General features: G+C 37.2%; 1 protein-coding gene across 3 annotated transcripts in view; it reads left to right on the forward strand.

Moving 5' to 3' along the window:
- Positions 1-21,034, forward strand: part of TRPC4 (transient receptor potential cation channel subfamily C member 4) — a 171,653-nt gene that overhangs the window by 86,588 nt on the left and 64,031 nt on the right. The window contains exon 1 of one of the 3 annotated variants that reach the window (XM_082435555.1): positions 762-8,636. The exons of the other annotated variants lie outside the window; for them this stretch is intronic. The gene's annotated coding sequence lies outside the window, so the exon portion shown is untranslated. Of the gene's footprint in view, positions 1-761; positions 8,637-21,034 lie in introns of those variants that run through there. 3 annotated transcript variants of the gene reach the window in all.

Genomic DNA, 21,034 nt, shown 5'->3' on the forward strand with positions numbered 1-21,034 from the left:
TTGATATTTATAGGACATTCCATCCAAAAACAGCAGATTACACTTTCTTATCAAGTGCACACAGAACATTCTCCAGGATAGATCACATCTTGGGTCACAAACCAAACCTCAGTAAATTTAAGAAAATTGAAATCATATCAAGCATCTTTTCTGACCACAACGCTATGAGATTAGAAATGAATTACAGGGAGAAAAATGTAAAAAACACAAATATATGGAGGCTAAACAATACGTTACTAAATAACCAAGAGATCACTGAAGAAATCAAAGAGGCAATCAAAAAATACCTAGAGACAAATGACAATGAAAACAAGACAATCCAAAACCTATGGGATGCAGCAAAAGCAGTTCTAAGAGGGAAGATTATAGCTATACAAGCCTACCTCAAGAAACAAGAAAAATCTCAAATAAACAATCTAACCTTACACCTGAAAGAACTAGAGAAAGAAGAACAAACAAAACCCAAAGTTAGCAGAAGGAAAGAAATCATAAAGATCAGAGAAGAAATAAATGAAATAGAAACAAAGAAAACAATAGCAAAGATCAATAAAACTAAAAGCTGGTTCTTTGAGAAGATAAACAAAATGGATAAACCATTAGCCAGACTCATCAAGAAAAAGAGGGAGAGGACTCAAATCAATAAAATTAGAAATGAAAAAGGAGAAGGTACAACAGACACTGCAGAAATACAAAGCATCCTAAGAGACCACTACAAGCAACACTATGCCAATAAAATGGACAACCTGGAAGAAATGGACAGATTCTTAGAAAGGTATAACCTTCCAAGACTGAACCAGGAAGAAATAGAAAATATGAACAGACCAATCACAAGTAATGAAGTTGAAACTGTGATTAAAAATCTTCCAACAAACAAAAGTCCAGGACCAGATGGCTTCACAGGTGAATTCCATCAAACATTTAGAGAAGAGCTAACACCCATCCTTCTCAAACTCTTCCAAAAAATTGCAGAGGAAGGAACATTCCCAAACTCATTCTATGAGGCCACCATCACCCTGATACCAAAACCAGACAAAGATATTACAAAAAAAGAAAATTACAGACCAATATCACTGATGAATATAGATGCAAAAATCCTCAACAAAATACTAGCAGACAGAATCCAGCAACACATTAAAAGGATCATACACACACACACAAAAAAGAAAGAAACTTACAAGTAATTGCATGCATTAGAACTGATAAAGCATTACATATACATTGTTCTCTGTTTTGTTCTTGAGCCACGAAAAATGTTCATTCCTACTGAACATTTTTTTCTTTGCTTAGGTTCTTTTGTATATTTTAGGAATATACAAAGTGAACTCAACTTCAAAGCCTATTGAACAGAAGCCACAAATTTAGTCCCTAGCTAAATATGTCAGAAGCAAAGCAATAGAAAGCATTTGATAATTTCTAACACTTCTTTCAAGATGCTTATACTTTTTGCTCATATGAAGTTTTGGAATTGGAAGGTGATAGAACCTAACATTGCAGCAGGGTGAAGGAAGGCTAAAAATATATAACATGTAATAAGAAAATAAGAATTAGTAATGTCTTTGAAAATATACATTTTTAAAAGACCCTGCCTTTGCATTTTCTATTTTAATCTTTTGCGATTACATTGGAGAAAAAAATTAAAATTCTTACAGAGTTGTTCTGGAGTATCTTTCATTCAATATTAAAGAGCATATTTCCCTGGAGTTGACAGTTTTTCCAGAGCAAAGTAATGTTGGATGGCTAATAGCATTATAAAATCGAGAATAAGGTTTTACTTTCATATAAATTCTTTGAAATCCTAAGTTGTGTTTTATGAAACATATTCCTGAATTATTCAGAAATTATTGATTTCAAAATATTTAAGATCTTCTAGTAGGATAATGTGTCTTAAATGAAACTCTGCTTTAACATAAATGTCTTGCCTTGTTACCATTTAACCACAAGTTTTCCTTATTTCAGTCTACAAAAGATTGAGGTTTGTCTTTGGTCCATCTCTTACATTTTTGGAATACCTTCCCGTTCATCTTCACATGGCTGAGTCCTACTCAGTCTTTAAAGTTCATCTCAGGTCTCTGCTCCCCCAGGGAGATTCCATGAAGCAATCCCCCTCCATACAGTCTCTGGGATAAATGCCTTCATTATGCACATTCTAGATCGCATTGTACTGCTATATTTCACTTGCCTTCTCTAGGCTGTGAATGTCAGGAACACATCTGTCTCATTCACCAGTCCTACCTCAGTACTTGATAGAGAAAAGATGCTCTATGTGAATTGGTCTCAATATGCTCAATATGAATGCACTTGAATGAAGTTACAGAATTTCTTAGTTCTGGAAGGCTCCCTGCATGTTTCTTTGCCTGATTAATTTGCAGTGTTTAGGTTAATAATGGAAAGCAATGAAATACATTATTTTTTGTGAAAAGACTGTAGTCACTCCCCGTATAGCTCTTCAAATTAAAGTGAAAGAAATAATCTCTACATAGGAAACAGTATATGTTCTTTTAAATTTACTTTCCCTTTCATGAAGGTATGTCAACCATTTTGCAACATTAACTTTAAACTTTGGTACTAATCTGGGTTCTCTCTTAGAAATTAAGGAAATTGTTAAAGAAGAAGTAGATAAATCAACATTTGGAGAGCCCTGTACTCATACCTTTTTATCCCATCCTGGAGCAATGAGAGAAATATGAAGAGATTCATGTCAATCAGATGCCTTCAATAGCATGATGCATTGTATTGATTCCAAATATTCCATAACACAGCTCTTTAAAGCTCTCAAGATTTGTGGTTTTATGTTTCTTGATTTATTCAAAACTCCTTGTTGTGGAATCAAGAAACAAACCTCCTGTCAGAAAGGATACATAGGGGGTAGAATTCAGGGTCAGTAGAATCACAGAGGATAAAAAACTCTAATACAACCAGGGGTCACCTGGATAGGAGAGAAGGGGAGGTAAAGGGCAAGGCACCAGAAGAGTGCTGGGTAATGGGAGAGCAGTGATATAATGAATGGGGCAGAAGCAAAAGAAATTTGTTTTCTTAAAACTTCATAGGGCTGAACTTTCTGGTATTTCATAAGCTTTGTTTTGTTATGTTATAAACTCTTTATTGATAAGTTTATCATGCCAAATCTTTTTAATTCAAATTTCATTAGAAAAGAGTCAATAAATGGCAGTATAAATTCAAACTTGCTACTGGCTGAATTTCATATTAAAAACAAATAAAAAATACCACTCATGTTCCATATGTACCTGAAATCTACATGGGACTCTCCTTCTGGAGATCTGTAGTCAGATGCCATTTGATGCTTCTGGTAGTGGTTGAGGAAAAATAGCATCTGTATGTATACATATATTTTAATTTGCAGCTACCAACCCTCAAGGATGTACCATTGCCCATCTCCACCAAAAAGAAAAAATATATCACAGAGAAATCAATAATAATGTTGCTTCCTAGCTGTTATGTCAGAACCTTGGGATTGTGTTGGCAAACAATGGCTCTCTCCTCTTAAATCCATTGGATTCTGGTGGCAGCCATGTAAGAGCTTTGCATTTGCTACAAATGGGGCACGAAGAGCTGACCTTTGTTAACCATTGGTTGTCTTTGAACCTTTTGTTTTCTTCCTTTTCCACTCTTATTCAAGTCTAGGATGTCTAAAATATACCTTTCATATTTTCTTGTGTCTGTTAAATTCCACATAAGAGTATGGATAATTTGGAGGGAAAAAATGTCTCATACTATGGAGATATTGTCTCATGGACATCAAATAACTATAATAGAAGAATAGCAAAGAGAGCACTTCTGGGGAGAAAAATGAGAAAAGGTACTGCATACAGTGTTCCCCCCCATAACTGAGATTTTTCTGCTGAAATAACTTCGAGAGTCATTCATATAAGTAAATATGGTGATGCCTTTGCCTTAGTTTACTTTACTTAACACATACTGGGTTATTTGAATTCGATTTGATATTATTTACCATGTTCCTCCCTTTTTTCTCTCTTCTCTGTTTTGAACTGTTTTGAAAACATTCATGTTTTTCAGATCTCTTCTTAAATACTACTTTCTCTGGGAAGCCTTCCCTTTGAGTTCCTAACTCAAAATTAATCATTAGTTTCTCTTGCTATGACAGCAACACTGCTTTATTGCAAGTGCTGTTTTGTTTCCTATTTGTTCTCACGTTTTGTTTCTCCAGTTGAACACCTTGCCCTTAGTCTTACCTCCTTCAGTCCATTGCCTACCACACCACTAAAGGGTCTTTGTTTTGTTTTGTGTTTAGGAAAAGTAAATCTAGGGGTAAGTTTTCCAGCATAGCACTGAAAGTCCACAGTCTTGGAGAACCCCTCAGTTTGGTCATCATAAATCTGAGCATATGAGCTCTGTGTAAAGCATTGCAGTGTTTCTCTCACTGTCTCATGTAAAGTACCAGTGTCACCGCTGCTTTATATGAAGTCTGCCTAAATCATCAATTTCATCTTTCACCATCACTACTTATAGTTCACATTTCAGCCAAATGGAAACACTCATAATACAATTGTACTCTTTTACCCCATTGGGCCTTTCCACCCAGGAGCCTCTTAACATAAAAAGACCTCTGCCCTGTTTCACATTGCTTGCCTATTGTCATGGGTTTCATCCGGACCACAGTAGAATCGCCTGGGAGGTTTTTTAAACACTGCACTGCTGCTTCTATCCCAACACTCAGGACAGTTACACCAGAACCCCTGGAAGTGTGGTGGCATTTTTTTTAAAACTACCCAGATGATTCTCATGTGCAGTCAAGGTTGAGTGAGTACTCCTTGAAATTATCTATCGAAGTTTAACTCATGAATTAAAACTTCTTTAGATTTCCTTGACTTTCTCAAGTAGAGAAGACAGTGGTCACCAAATGTGACTGATCATCAGAAGCACCTGGGCAGCTTTTAGAAACAAGTGTCTCAGCCCCACATGCAGAAATTCACTTTCAGTAAGTCCTTGCGTTTGTGGCACAGCACAGAGGTCCTGTCAAGTTCTTCCCATCTCTCCACCCCACCTATTATAGTTGCCCGGACTCCGATGCCCTCCCCTCTTCTTAAGGTCTATCTTGCTGGTAACAGGATTCTTAGGGCTTTCATTTCTTTATTTCCTCTATCATCTGCAAAGTAAGACTCAAGATTTAGGTAGGAAAAAAATCCTACTTAGAAAGGTGAAGTAGACCTAAGGAAATGAAAAGATGGAGAAGAAGGGGTCATACATTAATATTCCCCTGTCATGTGATAGAGAAATAAAAACTTTCCATCTGAGTGTGCATACTGTAGCCACACCTTCTTTCAGGTAAATTTCTGGCCATCTGAGAACTATTGGAAAGATGTCTTTTTGTTGGTATCGAGTAACTCATCTCTGTATCATTGAAATAAAATATCGTATGAAACACATGAAGCCTGTGAAATGGATATAATCCTCTTTTCTGCTCCTAATCAGGTATGTGGTGTTAGACCAATTATCCTTTAAGTTTTTGTTTTCTCACCTTTAAAATAGGAAAATACTGCCTACTTCATAGGTCAGTAGTTAAGATGAAGCATGACAATACAAGTCCAGATCTAGGCATACTTCCTGGTATATTTGTCCATTGAAGAGGAGCTATCTATTATATTTAGTTATTACTGTTATTATCATTGTTTTTGCTTATACCCTCATGGACCCTCAGTATAAAAAGCTAAGTGCATTTGCTATGAAGCAAATGCGGCTTCATTATTAAATGTTTTAATATTTGTACTGAATATTTATCTAGGCCTCGTGGGTTGAATTGCACTTTTGAATTGGGAGTTTGGGATTGACACATACACACTGCTAAAAATAAATAAATTAATTAATTAATAGGAAAAATTTTAAGTTTATCCTCTTACAGTCTATTGTTATAATCAGTATGCTAAACTGTTTATATTAAAAAGACATTCTCATCAAAAATGTATAATGTATAAACTTTATCTCAGACCCTAGGGTTGTCCATGCTCTAATTCTTCCATTATCAGCTTTCAAAAGTAACTTAGATTATATACTACACACTTGATTTTAATTTGTCCTTCTGCCTTGCATTTTTAAAGTATATTTTAGGTGGTTGATTATGTATGCCCTTTGAACCTTACTGCTACATGCTACACCTCAGAATCAGGAACTGTTATCATAGCAGAGCTCATCAAAAATGCCAGACATATGATAGGGTTTTAATACATGAGGCTACACTGAGTGACGTAAATAATTAAGAGACTTGTAAAAGGGATAAAAAACAGCATTTCTTTAGCTTACTTTCCTGTTCCTCTGTTCTCCGGAGCACACTCATTGACCAGTTTCTGGGCCCTGCCTCTCTGTCCTCCAAGCAAGTGCCCACACCGGCTGTTGCTAGGCAAAGGCAAAACACAATCAATGCTCCCAAGGCCTCAGCCCAGCCCCCTCCTGGGGACCAAACATTTCAGCACCTGCCACTGGATAATGGATGAAGCAAATGCCTGTTCAGGACTTGTCAGCCCGGCCGACAGAACTATGACAGGTCATTAGGCATTTAATTTAACACTAGGATTTTAGAGCTCGGAATTCAACCCCCATGAGTTTCTTTACAGCTAATTAATGACATGAAACCACTTTTCCTAATTCATATCTGAAAGTGATTGTTTCTGTTTCTTCCAGAATTAAATATGAAATTGTATATGTCCACAACATTGTATAACTTCAGCCTTTTAAACTGCACTGATTAGAGTGTGATAAATGTATATCTTCCAAAACATAAAATAGCAATTTTTAACTTTAAGTTAGATATAAAACATAGCTTGTATTTGATACTGCTTTAATAAATACAAAAAGGAAACTATTCAGGAATTTATTTTTAAAGAGGTATATTCTTCTGTTCACCTAATAAAAATGCGTTGCGTCAGCAGGATAAACAACTCTTTCCAATGTAGCCTTCATTTGCCGCAGACATAAACTAAAGACATTAGGTTAGTTTGGGATTGACATGTATACACTGCTATATTTAAAATAGATAGACAACAAGGACCTACTGTATAGCAAAGGCAACTCTGCTCAATACTCTGTAATAACCTAAATGGGAAAAGAATTTGAAAAGAATAGATGTATGTATATGTATAACTGAATCACTTTGCTATACACCTGAAACTAGCACAACATTGTAAATCAACTATAGTCCAGTGTAATACAAAATTTTAAAAAAACATTAGGTTAATGATAGTATCTTTGAAAAATTTCACAGTGAATTAGAAACCTTCTCTTGGTCCTCCAGTGAATTACTTTTCTGTATAAAACTGGTGCTTCTGACTCCATGATGATTGACAAACAAGGGTAGCAATAATATCAGCTCTTTTTCATTATTCAGATCTGATCATTTCATTTGTCAGTGATGAAGAACAATTTCTTTTGTTCCTTTTGCAAAAAATTCACATTTTGGGGGGGCCATGCATCTTGCAGGATCTTAGTTCCAAGACCAGGGATCGAACCCGAGCCCCCTGCAGTGGAAGCGTGGAGTCCTAACCACTGGACCACCAGGGAATTTCCCCAAATTCACATTTAAATTTGAGGGTTATTTTCATTTGGGTCATTATTTAATGTTTCATATCTTCTCTGTCACTCATCACGAAACAAAATTAAGAATCACCACTTTCTGAAATTATGGATTTAACAGCTTATCCCAACCCACACATTTCCTGGAAAATACAAAAACCCAATAGGTTGTCTTCTAGAACTTTATGGAACAGAAACATAAAGTCCTGCTCAAGATCCCTTATAAATTACGGGAATAAGAGGGATCTTTTAAACTTCTCCTTACCCTCATTTTCCTTCGACCATATGAGGTATATTTACATTTTTTCTCAATAAAGATGGGTTGTTTTTTGTCTCAATTCTTGGAAACAGAAACATACAGTAAAACCCTCTAGGATGTATGATACCTGTGCTATAATTTGGTGATTCATGATTCTGAAGCTGAATTCTAAAGCTGCGTGTTTACAGATTGCTTCTAGGTAATGTAGAACTGGGAAAGCAATCCCATAAGGTCATATTTTTATTCTTTGAGTCACAAAGGGAACACACTCCGTTCCCTTTTCCCCTTCAGCTTTAGGGAGCACTCAGTGGCATGCCCTGTGCTGCCACAGAAAAATACTAAAATACTAAGACCTGTTTCCTTTATGGTTTTTACCTTCATCTGCCCCGTTGCCAGCTCCCTGCATGTTGTAAGAAGGCCTGCTTTTCCTCATTCCAAAACACGACTTCAGTTTTAAATGTGGGGCACTATTGCTGTTTTTCTCCATGGCATTCTCTGGGCTCAGTGATTTCCCCCAGGTGGCTCTGAAACACGCAGCCCAGAACCACTTTTCATCCTTTGCCACATTCTCCTCTAATATGAGGGCATGGGGGGAGCTGGAAATCTTGTTGGCAGCTGCTGTTAAGTAAACATGTGAGGAACCTAGTGGATGGGCTTAGGGAGCTCTGGCCAAGAGCTGCTCTTTCTCTCTCCAAGTGCAAGTCCACATGTGCGTGCAGGGTGTCTGTTCTACGCCAGAGACAGAGGACAGCAAAATGAGAAGACAGCAAGCCCTAGGCCAGGTTTGGATTTCTTCCAGAAGTGTCCTAGAGCCTAGAATTTTATTCTCGCTTAGGTAATACAATGAAGTCCGTGTGTGTGCGTGTGTGTGTGTGTACTGCAGTACTTAATCAAGCAGAAAGTGCTGGCTGTAAGCTAAAAATACCTTTGTAGCTAGATTGCACTAACGTTTTACATGCTACCTTCCTCATTTATGATGTTTTCCTCATTTTCTTTCCTCCTTCCCTCCCTGTCCTCCTTCCTTATTAGCCCCTTCACTCACTTATTTAAGAGAGCCTTTACTATTTGCTACTTGCTGGTGATGCTGAAATCAAAGACAAATGCCTTGCCCTCAAACAACTACCAGATTATTAGGGATGGAAGAAAGGTTAACACAACTGTCACAGTGTGGGTTAGAGGCTGTGGCAGAGCTGCCTTCCTGGAGCCCAGGAAAATGCCTCCTAATTTGGTCTGAAGGTTTTAGGGGAGGCTTCCTGAAGAAGAAAGTGGCTTAATTGAGTTTCCGTGGAAAACCAGGAGTCATCCAGGCAGAGAAGTTACAAAAAGTCATTACGGGAAGAAACACCATGTACAGATGCAGGGAGGCCAAAAAGAGGATGGAGGATGGAGAATCCCTTCATTACTATTTTTTTAAATTAAGGTCCATCTGATTCATTTTTAAAAATTGGAGTATAGTTGATTTACAATGTTGTGTTAGTTTCAGGGGTACAGCAAAGTGATTCTGTTATACATATATATTCTTTTATATATGTATTCTTTATATATTCTTTTTCAGATTCTTTTCCATTATAGGTTATTACAAGATATTAAATATAGTTTCCTGTGCTATACGGTAGGTTCTTATTGTTTATTTTATATATAGTAGTGTGAATCTGCTAATCCCAGACTCCTGATTTATACCTTCCCCCTTCCCCTTTAGTAACCATAAATTTGTTTTCTATGTCTGTGGGTCTGTTTCTATTTTGTAAATAAGTTCATTTGTATCACGTTTTATGGTTCCACACTAAGTGATATCACATGATATTTGTCTTTCTCGGTCTGACTTACTTCAGTCAGTATGATCATCGCTAGGTCCATCCATGTTGCTGCAAATGGCATGATTTCATTCTTTTTTATGGCTGAGTAGTATTCCATTGTATATATGTACCACATCTTCTTATCAATTCCTTTGCCAATGGACATTTAGGTTGCTTCCATGTCCTGGCTATTGTAAATACTGCTGCTATGCACATTGGGGTGTGTGTCTCTTTTCAAATTATAGTTTTGTCTGATATATGCCCAGGAGTGTGATTGCTGAATCATATGGTAATTCTATTTTTAGTTTTTTGAGGAACCTCCATACTGTTCCCCATAGTGGCTGTACCAATTTGCATTCCCACCAACAGTGCAAGAGGGTTCCTTTCTCTCCACACCCTCTCCAACATTTATTGTTTGTGGATTTGTTGATGATGGCCATTCTGACCGGTGTGAGGTGATACCTCATTGTAGTTTTGATTTGCATTTCTCCAATAATTAGTGATGTTGAGCATCTCTTCATGTGCCTCTTGGTCATCTGTATGTCTTCTTTGGAGAAATATCTATTTAGGTCTTCTGCCCATTTTTGATTGGGTTTTTTTTTTTTGGTTTTTTTGACACTGACCTGTTATGAGCTGTTTGTATATTTTGGAAATAAGCCCTTGTCGGTCACATCGTTTGCAAATATTTTCTCGCATTCTGTAGATTGTCTTTTTGTTTTGTTTATGGTTTCCTTTGCTGTGCAAAAGCTTTTAAGTTTAATTAGATCCCATTTGTTTATTTTTGCTTTTATTTCCATTACTCTAGGAGATGGATCCAAAAAAATATTGCTGTGATTTATGGCAAAGAGTGTTCTGCCTATGTTTTCCTCTAGGAGTTTTAAAGAATCCCTTCATTCTTTCTGCCCTCGTTCCCACCCTGTGGCCTCTGCTTTAGCCTTTCGCTCTGCCTGGCACTCATGGATGGCTTCTGTATCAGGTCTCAGTTCATATTATCACCTTCCCAGCAAAGATCTAGAATACCCGCCTAATCACTGCCCTCTTCCTTCACCCTTTATTCTCAGGCATTCCCTTTACATCACAATGTTGTTTTCATGGCCTTTATCACACCCGAAAATATTCTGTTTATTTGTGTGTTTAATTATTTTTATCTGTCTTTCTTCACCTATATCTGTTATCTTGTCTGACTTCATTATCAGTGAAAGTCTAGTGCTTGGAATAGTGCTTGGGACATAGGAGTGCTAAATAAATGATCATAAATTAGAGGAGTGGCAGGAGTTGAGATTAGAGAAGATGACAAAGAATAGGTTGTAAAGGGATCAGCAATCCTCAGGATCATGGCTTTCCTAAAATCTGTGAAATTTAATCATGGTTTAAATGTATAAATCCATATAATCTTTATTATTTTCTCAAACTGCTGTTGCCCAGAGATGAACTCATTATCTTCCCCTTTAAGCCTGGCTCTTCTTCTGTCGTCTCTGTTCGAGTATAAGGCCTTCCCAGTTACTCATGCTAGAAATCTGAGACTACTCCTTGATTATTTTATATGCATCACCTCCCAAAGTTTGATGTGGTAGATTAAAGATGGCTTCATTTGAGAGATGCCCTCTAATTACCCTTCTCCTCGATCAGATCCTGCCTTGGCTACCTGCCTGAACCGATAGAATGCAAGAGAAGTGACTTTCTGTAACATCCCAGGCTTGGTTGTAAGAAGCCTTGCAGCTTCCACTTATGCTCTCTGGCAGCCCTGAGCCCATCTTATTGCCCATTATATTCCCTAATATTCCCCAAATTATTTCCTCCCTTCCAGCCTTACTCCTCCTGCCCTCTTTAATGAAGTTTTAGACTAGTGTGTCTCACCCAGTTTCCCTGCTCCATGGCTCCAATCTCGTTCCATCCAAAATCACACCACACAATCTATTGATGGACGTTTGGGCAGTTTCCACCTCTTGGCTACTGTGAATAATGCTGCTCTATTATGTTATTTTAAAACTGTAACCTGGTTTCCTATCCCTTACTTTGTACATCCCATAAAATAAAACCCAGTCTCCTCAACAGGATAGATGATATCTGGGTGCTGACTTCCTGCCCAGACTCATCTCTCACCCCCTCCTGACTTTTGCTGTATGCTCAGCAATTCCAGATTGCTGTTATTTCCTCTCCTGTGCTGTGATCTGTGAACGTTACCCCTGTAAACTTTCTCGTTATTTTATTACCTTGAAATACAACCATTGCCTCTGGCTGGATCCTACTCCCTGTTCAAGATGCTAAGCCTCGGCTTCAGAAAGGTCCCACATTTGCTCTCTCAGGCTGGGTTTGCACTCCCTCTTCTATGTCTGGAGCATGCACGTTTACCACTTTATAATTTCCTTTTTACATTTCTTTCCCCTTCATAAGACTGTGAGCTCCTGAAGCCAAGAACTGTGCTTTTCTTTCTTTCTTTTTTTTTTTGCTATAGTCAGCATCTGTGATGGCACCGGCATGTGGTATATGAGCTCAACAAATGTTTTTTCTGCCAGTCGATGCATTTTTATAATACCTTGTTAGTAGTCCTTCTAAAGGATTTTGTGTGGCACAATAAGTTGATCATTGGTGAGAAGAAAGTAACAAAGCTTTGTGTGTAATTTCTGTTGATTGCCCCCCTATGTTAATGACACTGGTAAATTCTACAAGGAGAGACAAAAACAGTAGACAGCTCCCTTGGGAGTAGGGAAGGGGAGATACTACTTAAATAATATTTAGGCAAACATATCAAAAATACAATTGTTTTGTATGAGTTTGCTTTGAATTATTTTAAGTAAAGAATGAATTTTTAATAAAATAAAATGCTTTTAATAATATTGATAAATTTCTATCTTTATTCCTTATACAGATTGACTTTTATCTGTTCAAACAAGCATTGTTGTAAATATTACACACATAGCATTGATCGTGTGATTACAGTTTAGGTGCCAGGAAGCTGTAACAGCTATTAACATATAACTGAGATATTGTTGTATTGAACCTTTTTATTTTTTGTCCTTCCTATGTACATTCTCATCTTTTTCCATTCTGTTTTTGCTTACTGTTTTATCATTTCTTCATGGACCACCAGTTGCTAATACAACTCTGGCTGGGTCTTTGGCTCCAGAGGCAGAGTTTTGAGTTTTGCAGCTTTTTCTGTTAAGGAAAAATAATCAGTATCCCAGGACACATAAGCAGCCTCGGCTTTGAGATAAGGCCAGTAATCTAGCTTCTGTGTGGTGACTGTGTGGATTGGGTGTCTGAAAATCTTGGCAACCCATTTCGGAAAGGGCAATGAGTGAATATGCAAGCAAGTCTGTTATCCAAGGATACTGGAGAATGGAGAGATATAAAAATAATGCTAATAACATTCCATAGAGTTGAATTTTAAGTGGCAACATTTTTTTGTTTAAAATGTCATCAGTTCATATGAGAATCATTGGCTGAAAATGTACAATGTTATCTCTTTTTTAAACAAAATTCACAGAGCATAACCTTTTCTTTATAATTCAGAGCTTTGGAATGAATCTCAGTTACTGTACTCTATGATCTAGTTGTAAGTTTAGGATTTTTTAAAATGCTGATATTAATAGCTATTTAGGCCTATATAAAAGTATAGCAGAAATCTGTCCTTTACATAGTTTTGAAGTCTCTCTCCTCAGGATCAGACTTTCAGCTATCAGTTCTGGAGAGTGCTGATTCAGCTGCCTTTTTATATTTATTTATTTTAATCAATTTCATACTAAGCAACCCAATAACCACTCCAGGTAGAAGTGTTGGAAAACATAGTCAAAACTGTCTCAGGGCTTGAGGACGCCTCCATAAATATGATGCATAAGATTTAATGCCTTAATACTGTGATATTATTCAACTTCTTTGAGAAGAAGAAAATAACAGCCTTATTGCTCAGCTTGTCAAGCCCAAAGCCAAGAACAGAATCAGCTTTCGCTCTACCAGGAATGGCTCGTATCTGGAATACTCTTTCCTCCTAAGATCCATGGTAGATATTTGCATTGTGTTTTAGTGGCTGCTTTAAGAATTGCAAGATATACCTTTATTAGTTTTCTCTTGCTGCTTTATTAGTTTTCTCTTGCTGCTTGTATGGTAGCTTAAAACACCACAGATGTATTATTTGCAGTTCTATATGTCAAATCTGACACAGGTCTCATGGGCTAATACTGAGTATTGGCAAGCCTCATTCATTCTGGAAGCTACAGTTGAGACTCAAGTTTCCTTGCCTTTTCCAGCTTCTAGAGGCTTTCCACATTCCTTGGCTCATGAACGTCTTTTTCTATCTCTAAGGTCAGCAATAGCAAAAGGTTTAGTCCTTCCCATGAGCATCACTCTGGCCTCCTCTTCTACCTCCATTTCTCATCTTTTAAAGACCCTCTGACTACATTGGGCCCCCCTGGATAATCCCGGATAATTTCCCAATTTTAAGGTTAGCTGATTAGCAATCTTAATACCATCTGCCACCTAATTCGTCCTTGCCATGGAACATAACATATTTACAAGTTCTGGGACTTAGGATGTGGACATCTTTGGGGGGCCATTCTTATGTCTACTACAATGCCTTTAATTTTTCACAATCTATTTAGAGTTCATATTGTATAATTTCATGTAAAATGTAGAAGCTTTGCCCCAGAACAGGCTCATTTACCCCATACAACTGACCTTTATGCTCTAGTTACAGGAACATTCCATACATTACAAACCTCACAAGACAGTGTTTTAATTTTTGCCTGAAATATTGGCATGTACATTTTTTAAATCATAAGAAAAAAAATTTTTTTTAATCTATTTGCATTTTATGTTTTTCATTCCTTCCTGATGATCTGAGTTTTCCTGTGGAATCATTTCCTTTCAACCAGAAGAATTCTTAGCATATTTACCAACTGATATTCTTAGTTTTCTTTTATCTGAAAATGTCTTTGTTTCTCCTTCATCTTTGAAGAAGGTTTTTGCCAATTATAGACTTCTGCATTGACAGTTTTTGCCTTTCTCTTTCAGGCTTTTTATTGGCCTCCATAATTTCTGATGAAAAGGCAGCAATAATTTTAATTTGCTGTTTCCCTCTATGTAATGTGCCTTTTTTTTCAGGCAACTTTTAAGATTGCCTTATTATTCTTTACTTTTTAGAAATTTGAATATTACGTACCCTAACGTGGTTTTCTTCATTTTTATCCTGTTTGAGGTTTTCTGAGCTTCTTAAATCTGTAAATTGATTTCCTTCACCAATTTGGGGGAAATGTAGGCTGTTATCTTCAAATATCCTTTTGCTGACTCATTCTCTTTCTCTTATTCTTCTGAGGCTTCAATGATACCTTTTGATATTGTTCCACAGATTCTTGAGGTTGTATTCATTTATTTCATTTTTTTCTTTTTTTTCTTCAGATGGGATAATTTCTATTGATCTTTCATCACATTGACTTACTCTTTCCTCTGTCATCTCCATTTTACTGTAATGCCCATTCAGTAATATTTTTAAATTTTAGATATTTTATTTCTCAGCTCTAAGCTTTCCACTTGGCTTTTATATAGTTTCTCTTTCTCTGCTGAGATTTCTTATGTTTTTATTTATTTTGACCATATATTTCTTTGCCTTCTGGAGCAGAGTAATAATAGGTGCTCTAAAGTCCTTGTCTGCTAGTTTGCCATGTGAATCATCCAGGGGTCAGCCTTCACTGATTGTCTTTTAGTAATAATAATAATGAACCAATAGTATTTAAAATATATATTTAAATACTTTGTAAAACAGCAGTAGTACTCTGTTCTAAAACTATTTTCTGATACTTTCATCTATTAGCTGTTCATTTTTTGTGAAAGACTCCAGTATAAACTATCTTAAATCTCTAAATTATGGTAATTCACTGATGAGGAGGAAATTCTATTAACAATTTTGAAAATTGTTCTTGAACCTATGTCTCTCTCTCATAGCTCCCTGTAAAACATGGTGAATGTGAAATATTGTCATAGAAATAAGCTTTTATCTACTGGGCAGCCTAGTACTGATTTTTTCCCACCTATATGTATTATTTTACCATTACCCTACATCACCATGTCAGAGTTAAAGTGTACATCTGTGTATAAACATATATTCAGTCTATATTTTACCATTCTCTCTTACTGTAGTCTTCTATATGAACCCAAAAATAAAATAAAAACCCACAAAACTTAGATGTACCCAAGAGAAACAGCTATGAGGAAAATAAACTCAGAGGACAATTTAAAAATAAATTTTTTTCCAGCTTCCTAGTTTAAAAATAGCATGCTTGTTGAGATGTGTAACAATTAAAAATAGCTCTTAAGTAGAGAGACTGTGTTTTTTTAAGATGTTTATCTGACTTTTCATGTCAAAAATATTTAAGAATCAAAGTTTATATTTCACCAGTAATGTCTTTAAAATCCTCAGGGTAAACCCCACACACATGCCCCACCACATACGCATAGTATTAACTACTTCCTGGATATGCTAGATAGATTCAGAGTTCATATCAATCACTTTTTAAATATACTATATAGGTTCAGAGTTCAACTTTATTTTGAAAAAGAATAAATCAGTTTTGAAGTTTTCTTATATAAAACTTGGCTAGAAACTCAAAGCCAGTGAACTATAAGCATAGTTCACGAACCACCCCTTGTAGGCAAGTGTATGGTAAAGAAATCCGTGCTTGAAGGATGCTGGTATGAAATAGAAGTGTACATTTAAATGAATAGCTTGAGGAGAATGGATTTGTAATTTTAGGATTCAAAGTTTAATTGAAAATTTAGTTGAAATTGAGTAACTTAGAGGCTTTACTAGGAATTTTTAGTAGTAAGATAGAAATGTATCTCTACACTCCTTAGGAAAACTACTAATATAATCAAATACATTCACCAATTTAACTTTTTTCCAGTTCTTTTTCTCCTATATCAGGAAGCACCCACTCTTTAATGAACTTGTTCATCTTCCTACTTGTAATTCTTATATTTGTTTAATATGTAAAATCTCCGTAGACCTTTAGGGTAAAGTGATAGCCCAAGCAATTACCTCATCTAGGAGACTATACAAGAAGTCACAGCAAGCACAGAAGGTACTTTCTCTTGGAAAAAAATTAAAATTTGTTTTTAATAGTATTTGTTCTCTGCTTTTGATTTGCAGCTAAAAGAGAAAAAATGTGTCATGTTCTTCTTAATCTTAAAAATACACACAAACACATAAAAACAATATGTTTAATTCCAGCAAAGGTTTATCAAGTCTAGAAGCTCTTAAGAACATACCATAAGCCTATGTGTAAAAAATTAATAGGAAGCCTAGGGCTTGACCTTGGCTCCTGAGAAGGACCGGGACGCCGAGGCACATTCCCACAGTTCCTCTGAGTCATTTGCTGTGTCATACAAAGGTTGGCAAGGATAGTTCCTAGTCAGCATTTCAATTCCGGCCACAGTCAAACCTCCATATACAGTTATAAGAGAAGAAAGATAGACAGTTTCTCATATTTGCCAATTCTGAATAATTACCAAGATCACATTTCAATCAGCAAATCTCTCAGGAGTTTTGTGTGTCGAAACTGCCTATGATGTTATGATCCAGTGAATAATAATTTATTATAAGGTCAAATGCAATGCCTGGAGTAAGTAACACATGATCCAATTTAGTAAACCCACTTCTCCCTTTGCAGAGTTGGGAGTGAATACAGAAGTACTTGCAAATTGCTTTGAGCTGTGTAATGCCTCAATGCAGACATGTGCATAGGTAAGGGAAGGCAAGAGAAAGGAAAGAAGTAATATTTTTGCACCTGGTACTATGATAAGCACTTCTTAGACTCTGTTTCATTTTATTCTTCAAAAAACACGGCCACTATTTTTATAATCTTCATTTTAAAGACAGGTCTTTTTTCTGGTTCTGGAGCCTACACACTTAATATAGTACCACATTATTATTATCTATGAAACGAAAGATTTCTGTATTCATTTGCTCCTTATTCAACCCTAGCTAAAAGGATTTACCTTGTTGGTTTCCTTATAGGTCTATATATTGGCACAGGTGATATGCATGTCTAGCCTGCAAATGGCATGTCTCTCTCAGCTTTGACATCAGGTGGCTCATACTATACCATCCAGCCATATTCAGGTGTAGGTCCCAGGAAAAGGGTGGACAAATCTGAAAGTTAAGCATAGACAAGAGCTTTCACGTTCAGGCCGTGAGAGTTCTGTAAATTCATTTGGACACTGAGAACTATTTTAGGGGAGGAGAGATAAGAATCACATTGCTCTCATTCATGTATTTATGCATGTATACATGTAGTTATTTAGCATTCACTAAACAAATATTATTGGTGCACCTACACAGGCCAGGCATTGTTAGGCATCGGAAATGCAGAGGTGAGTATGACAAGTATAGTTCTGGCCCTTATATACCCAGTAGTCTAGTGGAAGAGAATAATATAAAAAAAGAATTACCCAAATAAGTGTATGAGGGCAGTCTTTGAAAAGTATAATGAAGGAGTGTATTGGCGGGTATATAACCATGCCAGCAGGCAGTCTGAACTAGTCTAGATGTTCCAGACAGACTGAATGAGAAATGGGAGATAAAGAGGTACAGGCGTGGGGTGGGCAGGGATTGGGGGTATGGATAGCATTGCAGACTAAGCGAGCATCATCTGGGACACATTCTGTGGGGATGGAGACACCAGAGGGACCGGAGCACAGAGAACCATAGGGCGAGTGGTTTGCAAAACCCTGTGGAGTGGTGGGGCAGGAGCCAGATCAGCCAGATCCTCATTAAGAACGTGTTTTCATCTTAAAAGCTGCAAGAAGTTTTTAAAAGGCTTTAAGCAGGGAAGTGGCATGATTAAATGTGTGATTTGAAAAGATCTCTTTAGGTGCCGTGTTTAGAATAGAGCGGGGAAAATAACTGAAGTGTTTCAGATAAGACATGATGGTAGCTTGGGCTAAGTGGTAAGAGGAGAGAGTGAGAAATAGAAATGTAGGGGAAAAAATCGTACTTCTCAGTGATTGCTTGAATCCTTGGAGCTAGGGAAAAGGATGCACAGGGATGAACCCGGACACTTCCTATGTAAGTGTTGAAATTGAAGTGAGGGATGCACAGATTCTTATTAAATGTGGTCACTGCTTGGTTACTGCATTCATCTTCTCATCTTCCTGAGCACATCTCTCGTTTAGCAGAGAAAATTACCCCTTTTACCCTTAGGATCAATAAGTGATTCCTCTCCTTGACCTTCTAGAATTTCTGCCCTGTCTGGAAAGTTTGAGAAAAGCTAAACTACAAAACAAAGCACCCAAGGATTTTTTTTTCTTCTGTCTGGCTTCTCTTCTTTTTTTTGCCCCTGATTATATACATCCAAACTACTACATCTCCTCCCACATAAAATGACTCTTCTCCCTCGATCCTTTAACTCTGAGAAATTCTTTTAGTTCCATTTAGAAAACATCAAGTAAGATTTAAGAGGCTAGGCAGTGGAAATACTCATTTCTCTTTGGAGGGATTATTTTTTTTCTTTCAAGGTTATTAGTTATCTAGAGCATGAGAAACGGCATCTGCAACAATCCCAGGGACTCAGAAGATCAAGAAAAAGAAACGAAAAGCCCTCTTGACCGCAAAGCCGGTACTTTGGAACTGAATGCTTAGTTTTATTTCATTCAATTTTTAGAACTTGCTTAAACCAGTATTACTGACTTGGTATCTTTCATTATCTACATAAAAGAATGCAAAATGGCAGAAGGTGATGGTAGATCGCTACCATCTCACTGCCACTATCCAAAGTCTATAACTACTGAGCTGGGATTGTAGATCTGCAACTTTGACTTCATTCGGGGGTTGACTTGCATCCTGAGCTCCTGCCCCTCACCCTGCATTCCAGTCAGCACCACACCTGAGAGGGAACTACCTTTGCCTCTGCCGTTAACTAGTTCTGTGGCTCTGGAAAATTCATCTGACCTTCCTGGACCTCAGTTTCCTGGTTGTAAAGCCAAGAGGTGAGGCTTGATGATTTTTGAAGTACCTTCCACTCTAACTTTCTAAGAAAGACAAATCTTGGTATGTCTGACACAGAGTGTGTGTATGTGAACCGGTGTTTTTGCTTTTCATCCAGCTTTTTCAATCTTGTGCCTCATAAATGTTACAAAACAAACCTCACATATTTCTTTCTCCTTTGAGAAATAAAAGCAGATAAATAATAAGCCAGGCATTTACAGTTTTAAGATCCCGGACATTTGAGATGTTTGTTAATTTGCCCCCATCTTATCCATTTTGGCCTGTCACCCATCTCTAGACTTACCTCCTCCAGGGCCCTTAGGGTCTCCAAATGTCCCTTTGGCAGGACCTCTCCCAGGCCAACCCAGTGAGGAAGTGCTCCCAAATCAAAACTGAGCAGCCCACCCGTGCTCGTAAAGATAATCTTAGCAAGGAGGAAAGTAACCTGATTTCCTGATAAAAAATGTTACATTTCAAAGATGGCACTGACTGATAGGCTGGACTACCCCAGTGTTATTTACATGTTCAAATAGGAACAACTAACACCAGTGGATTGCTTATTGATCGGGTGCCCATGAGAAATGAGTGGGAGCCGTCAGGCCATCTCATCGCCTAGACGGGGTTGCCTGCCTCCAAAGTCTATCCTCAGAACAGAGGTCTGCGACTGGATGCTGCACTCTGAAATCTTACTGAGCCGCATTATTCAATCTCTTTTTAGCACTGCAAGGAACAGACACTATACAGAGGAGAGAGGAGTGCAAATGCTCTGCACCATGTAGCACTGGGGGATGGGGGTGAAGACGTGCAGAAATCATTAAATCCAGTTGACTACCTGCTTGTCACCCTTTGGAGAGAAGGTCTGTCAGGGAAGTAGGTACAGTCACTCTCTTCTAGAATAGACTTTTTATTAAGAGCTGCTGGCTCTCTGCATTCAGTACTCAGTGATCCTCTTAGAGTTTTTTTTTTTAATTTCAAAAGATATCTGTTAGTCTTTAATTTGAAAAAACTAGACCTGTGTTGTCAGTACGTAGCCACTAGCTACATGAGGCAGTTAAGCACTTGAAATGTAGTTTGTCCAAACTGAAGTAGGATCCAAGTGTCAAATACATCCCAGATTTCAAGCCCTATAAAGAAGGCTACTCATCAGCTGAAGATTTTTCTAACAGGAGAAGGGACAAATAACATGATTGATAAGCAGACTGTATACATTGAATAGTATATTTTGCTAGGAAATAATCATCTGGTATTTATATTTCTAAGCGTATCCTTCTCTTTGATGTGAAAACAAATAACTTTCACACCAAAGCTATCAAACGAATTCTACTATAGTTGAAAAATAAGAAGGAGAAAATTTTATAAACTACTTTTTTCTCGGGGGTAGGGGTAGTACTTATCTTCTCAAAATCTGAAAAACATAAATAAGAAGCTCCTTCTAAAACTCAAACCAGCAGCCAAAAAAAA

This window comes from Balaenoptera physalus (assembly GCF_965194825.1).
Source record: "Balaenoptera physalus genome assembly, chromosome: 18".
Lineage (NCBI taxonomy): Eukaryota > Metazoa > Chordata > Mammalia > Artiodactyla > Balaenopteridae > Balaenoptera > Balaenoptera physalus.